The sequence below is a fragment of the Carcharodon carcharias genome, chromosome 19 (assembly GCF_017639515.1).
Source record: "Carcharodon carcharias isolate sCarCar2 chromosome 19, sCarCar2.pri, whole genome shotgun sequence".
Taxonomy (NCBI): domain Eukaryota; kingdom Metazoa; phylum Chordata; class Chondrichthyes; order Lamniformes; family Lamnidae; genus Carcharodon; species Carcharodon carcharias.
The window spans coordinates 22044761-22050760 of NC_054485.1; positions in this window are offsets into that span (position 1 = coordinate 22044761).

Here is a 6000-nt window from a genome sequence, read left to right on the forward strand (position 1 = left end):
CCAGAATAAAATGAACCCCTGCAATGGGCAATTTTTCCACCGCTCCAACTATAACTTCACCTGTTTTCCATTTGCTCTTTAAATTTACCATCCACAACGGAATACTTTTAGCATCTCCATGAACCCACTTATTATTACTTGCTCCTGCGATACTCCCTTTGAACAACAAATATCACTATCCCACAACATTAAGGACTGACAAGCCCCTGTGTCTCTTAACATTTTAACATCTTTACCTATTCCGCCCTGTACACATGGAAAGACTTCCCTTCACATACAAAGTCTTTAAACATTTTTGCAACCAGCTCCTCAGAATCCTCTTGAGTAAATTGTGAACACACTCCCACTTCTTCACCTATCACTGATTCTCCTTGTTTCACCTGTACACAAACCATTGGCTTCTCCTGTGCCTGGACCTCAGAACCCACAGTATTTTTACTTCCAGAGCTTATCTGCACTGCAACAATTCCAATAGATTTTTCCTGCAATTTCCAACACAGTGGCCTGAATTTTTCAGTCGACGGGTGGAGTTGGTGGGAGCAGGTGGGAGCAGTCATGGACCCGACCCCCGCCCGCCATTGGCTCCGCGCCGCCATTTTATGCAGGCGGGCCAATTAAGGCCCACCCAGTGTAAGGTGCAAGCTGTAGTGCTCAGCACTCCTGTGCGGGCGGGGGGAGGAGGGAGTGCCGGGATCAGCGCTTTTTCATGCATGCATGTGAAAGAGCACTTCAATCTCCCTGAGGCATGGAGCTGCCTCAGGGAGATTGAGACAATTGTTAAAAAAATAAATTAATGGATTAAAACTTTAATTAAACACGTCCCATCTCATGTGACTGTGTCACATGAGATGGGACATGTTTTTATATTTCAGAGAAATGTTTTATTTAATTAAGAAAAGCTTTAGGAAACCTCATCATGGATGAGGTTTCCGAAAAAACGTATAGGCCATTTCGCCTTTTTACCTACCCATCAACCTTAATGTTGGACGGGCAGCGTTAACAATTATATTAATGAATTCGTTAATGGCCTCAATAGGTTATCAGTTATTGATGGGCATGCAGCCGACTCTGGCGCGCGCCTGCTGAATGAAACATCGTGAGACAGCGCGATGATGTCGGGACGCACGCCCGACATCATCACGCGCCACTTTACCCGTCAGTGTGTCAGGCCTGCCCCCACATGCTGACTGAAAAATTTAGGCCACTGGCTTTATGTGCCCCACTTTATTACCACAAAAACACCTCAATTTTCAAATGTCACTTTTACCTTCAGCACCTTTCTTTTTCTTCTGAGAAAAAATTTCCTGGGAACTTCCAGCTACTCCTTCTCTTCCCTGACTACCTACCTTCCTCTCACCCCACTTTTTATCCTTTTCCAATTTGAAAGGGTGACAAGAGAAAAGGTTTAGCTCTATGAACTAACTCATAAACATCAGCTATCTCTGCTGCTTGTCTTGCGGAATCAACCCTCTGTTCCTCCACATGAGTTTTCACTGCTGAAGGGATTGAATCTTTAAATTCTTCCAAAAGAATTACTTCCCTAAGAGCTGCATACGTTGTCTCCATTTTTAACAACCATGATCGGCTGCGCGCCGCCATTTTGTGTGGAAGGGCCCGTCCAGTATGACGCACACCCGGAAGCGCTGAGCGCTCCCTGTGCGGGATGGGGGAGGAGGCTGAGTTGGGGCTTGCACTCTTTTGCGCATGCGTGTATAAGAGCGCAGAAATCTCTCTGAGGCACAGAGCTACCTCAGGAAGATCAGTTTGATATCTTAAAATTTAAAATAAAAGGAAAAAAAAATTTTAAGACATGTACACTCATGTGACAGTGTCACATGAGCTGGGACATGTCTGAATTTTGTGGAAAATTTTTATTAAAGTTTAAAAACCTTCATGAAACCTCATCCCGCCCGTGGATGAGGTTTCATGATTATGCAAAGGCCGCCTGGGCTCTTTGCCTGCCCGACAACCTTAAGGTTGAATGGGCAGCTCAGTTAATTATTTTAATCGCTGTTTAAATGGCCTTAACAGGGCCCTGACAGTTCGGCTGGTGTGCAGCCGACTCCGGTGCGCGCCCACCAAACTCACGATCTGAATGATGCGTGGTGACATCGGGATGCAGGCCCAACCTCATTGTTTGTCAATTTACTTGTCAGCGAGTGGGCCCTGCCCCCTCTTGCCAACTCAAAAATTCTGGCCTTTGTTTTACTCTTTCAAACTCAGTATAAGTTTGCCCAGGCTGTTTTCTCATATTCCTAAATTTCTGCCTGTATGCTTAGGAACCAAGTCATATGCACTCAAAAAAGCCTTTTTCACTACATCATGATTCACCAACAGTTTTTCTGATAGCGAGGCATATACCTCATGCACCCTACCCGCTAACTTAGGCTGCAATAATAACATCCAGTTTTCCTGTGGTCATTTCATCTGTTTAGCTAGCTTCTCAACTGACATAAAGAATGTTTCAATATCTTTTTCGTCAAACTTTGGAAGACCTTGTACAAATTTAGACATTTTCCCACTGGGTTCTACTCTGGAGATAAGTCCTTTCCCATCTCCTGGCGTCTCTTTTTTAACTGCCAACATTTTCAGTTGGAATTCTTGCACTCTTTTTCTCTTTCCTGCTTCTCTATCTTCATAATTTCTAATTCCCTTTCCTGTTTTCTTTCTCTCTCCTACCTTTCTACCTGTTCCATTTTAAAAGCCATTTCTCTGTCCTTTGCTTCTAATTCAAGTTTTTTCAGTTCATTTGTTTGTTCAAATTCAAGTGCCTTCATTTGTAACTGAAGTCCCACTGTCTCCAGCTGTGACTTACCAGTGTCAGCTTTCACTTCAAACTGTAAATGCTGTGCTATACTTTTAATTATATCTGATTTCCTAGCACCCTCAGGTAACCCCAATTTTAGCTTATCTGCCAATTCTGTTAACTTACTTTTGGTTATTTTTTCCAACCCAATCAGAGTTATATCTTCTACTCCCAGACAAGTCTTAGCAATTGCCAAAGCCATCTTGCAGTCTCACCACCTCTACAACTCCTGAATTCAAAGTGATTCTCGTATTCATAACCTTAAGATTCACCAATTCCAAACTAATCAAAGAATTAGAAATTTTATTCCAGATGAGCTCCCAATTGTTATGAGACAGCAGTTGATAAAGGCTGTTATTTAAAATCCCAGAAGGAAACCTTAAACAACTGTCATAACCTATATTTTCAAGTGATATGTTTTGAGTTGCAGATCTAAATTCAGGAATAAGACCACCAGCTCTCAAGAGGTGATTTTAGATCAAACTATGTGATACATTTATTAATTTACACAAGTTAAACATATAGACATGGCCACAAATTACTACTGTCATAACTTTTTAACAAATTCCAAAACTATTCTCCATTAAGGCAAAGCATTTTCACCTTACAAATTTAAAATGAGGTTCCTTTCACTTTGGTTCCTCTGCAGACAATTGTAGGCTTTCAGCTGCTTTGAAGTTACATGCCTCTGTCCTGCACACACAAAACTGCTTTCTGTTCTATCCAGCACTTCTCCTTGAATGTAAATTTTCATTGTTTCACCAGGCCTTGAACTCCACCTCTTCTAACAATAAACCCCTTTCATAGTACCAATTTTATTAGTAATATAAACATTGCTTGGTCTCTCCTAACTAGGTGCAAGATTTCACACCCTTTCTTTGAATGCTCCATTCAACAAAATGCAAATGTCCTCTAATACATTTACATCTGTATTTACATCTCAAAACTGCTATACATCAAAACACCCAGACTAGCTGGCTTTAATCCAATTAAAACACACACAGACACACCCACAGACTAAACATCTATTAAAAAAAATTCCAAAAACATTTTATAAATTAATAGCTTCATCACACTCATCATTTGGATAATATGCTTCTTTTTTTTATTTTTCCTGCCAAAATGGACAATTTCATACTTTCTCAAATTATACTCCATTTTCCAGGTCTTTTCCCACTCACTTAACCTATCTATCTCTCTTTGTAGCTTCCTTGAGTCATCTTCATGTCTTACTATCCTACCTATCTTTGTATCATCAACAAATTTAACAACCATAGCCTGAATCTTCTGGTCAGCGTGCGGGGATGGGCCCCACTCGCCCGTGCTTAAAATGACACGTGGTGATGTCGGGCATGCATCCCGATGTCACCGTGCATCATTCCAATCTTCAGGTCGGCGGGTGTGCACCAGAGTCGGCTGCGCGCCTGCCGAACTGTCAAAGGCCTATTAAGGCCATTTAAAATCTAATTGTCACAATTAATAGGGCTGCCCATCCAACCTTAAGGTTGGCAGGCAGGCAAAGAGCCCAGGTGGCCTTCGCATTTATCATGAAACCTCATCCAGGGCCTGGATGAGCTTTCATGAAGGATTTAAAAACCAAATAAATTTTTTTATTAAAATTCATTGACATATCCCAGCTTATGTGACACTGACACATGAGGGGCATGTCTGAATTTTTTTTAATTTAAATTTTTCATAATGAAATTAAACTCCCTGAGGCAGCTCTGTGCCTCAGGGAGATTCCTGTGCTCTTTCGCGCACGGGCCCCAATTCAGTCTCCTCTTCCAGCCAACACAGGGGGCATTCAGCGCTTCCTGCATGCCCACGTAAAATGGCGGCGCACAGCCGATCACGGGCAGCGATCAGCTATGCCCCCGCACACGCCTGCTCCTGCGCAGCCCCCTCTACAGGGAGAAAATTCTCCCCTATACCTTCAGTACCTTCATCCCAGTCATTTATATAAATTGTACAACGTTGAGGCCCCAGCACTAATCCCTGTGGCGTACCACTCGTCACATCCTGCCAACCAGAAAAAGACCATTCATGCCTACCCTCTGTTTCCTGTTAGACAGCCAATCTTCTATCTATGCAATATGTTATCTCCTACACCATGAGCTTTTATTTTTTGCAATAACCTTTGATGGGGCACCTTACCAAATACCATCTAGAAATCTAAATACAGTACATGCACAGGCTCCCTTTTATCCACAGCATATGTTCCTTCTTCAAAGAATGCCAGTGAATTGGTTAAACATGATTTCCCTTTCACAAAACCATGTTGACTCTGCCTGATTACGTTGAATTTTTCCAAGTGCCCTGCTATAACATCTTTAATAATAGCGTCTAACATTTTCCCGATCACAGATGTTAAGCTAACTGGCCGGTAATTTCTTGCTTTCCGTCTCCTTCCCTTTTTGAATAAAGGAGTTAAATTCCTTATTTTCCAATTGAATGGAACCTTCTCCAAATCTAGAGAATTTTGGAAAATTAAAACCAATACATCAACTATGTCAATAGCCACTTCTTTTAAGACCCGAGGATGAAGCACCTCAGGACCCAAGGATTTGTCAGCCTGCAGCTCCAACAATTTTCTCAGTACCACTTTCCTGGTGATTGTAATTTTCCCTGGGTTCCTCCCTCCCTTCCAATTACAGCTATTTCTGGGATGTTACTTTTATCCTCTATAGTGAAGACCAATTCACCTGCCATCTCCGTATGTGTCATTTTGTATCCATGTTGCTACTTTCCTCTATATTCCCTGAGCTATAACTTTGCTCACATGTCTGTTGTATGGCATTGTATCAATTACCTTTTCGAAGTCCATGTAGACCACATCAACAGCATTGCCCTCATCAACCCTCTCTGTTACCGCCTCAAAAAAACTCCAGCAAGTTAGTTAAACATGATTTTCCCTTCAGAAATCCATGCTGGTTTTCCTTAATTAACCCACATTTGTCCATATGAATATTAATTTTGTCCCCAATTATTGTTTCTAGAAGCTTCCCCACCACCGATGTTAAACTGACTGGCCTGAAGTTGCTGGGTTTCTCTTTACACCCATTTTTGAACAAAAGTGTAACATTTGCAATTATCCCGACCTCTGGCACCAGCCCTGAATGTGAGGAAGAGTGAAAAATAATGACTAGTGCCTCTGCAATTTCCACTCTCACTTCCTTTAGCATCCTTGGATACAC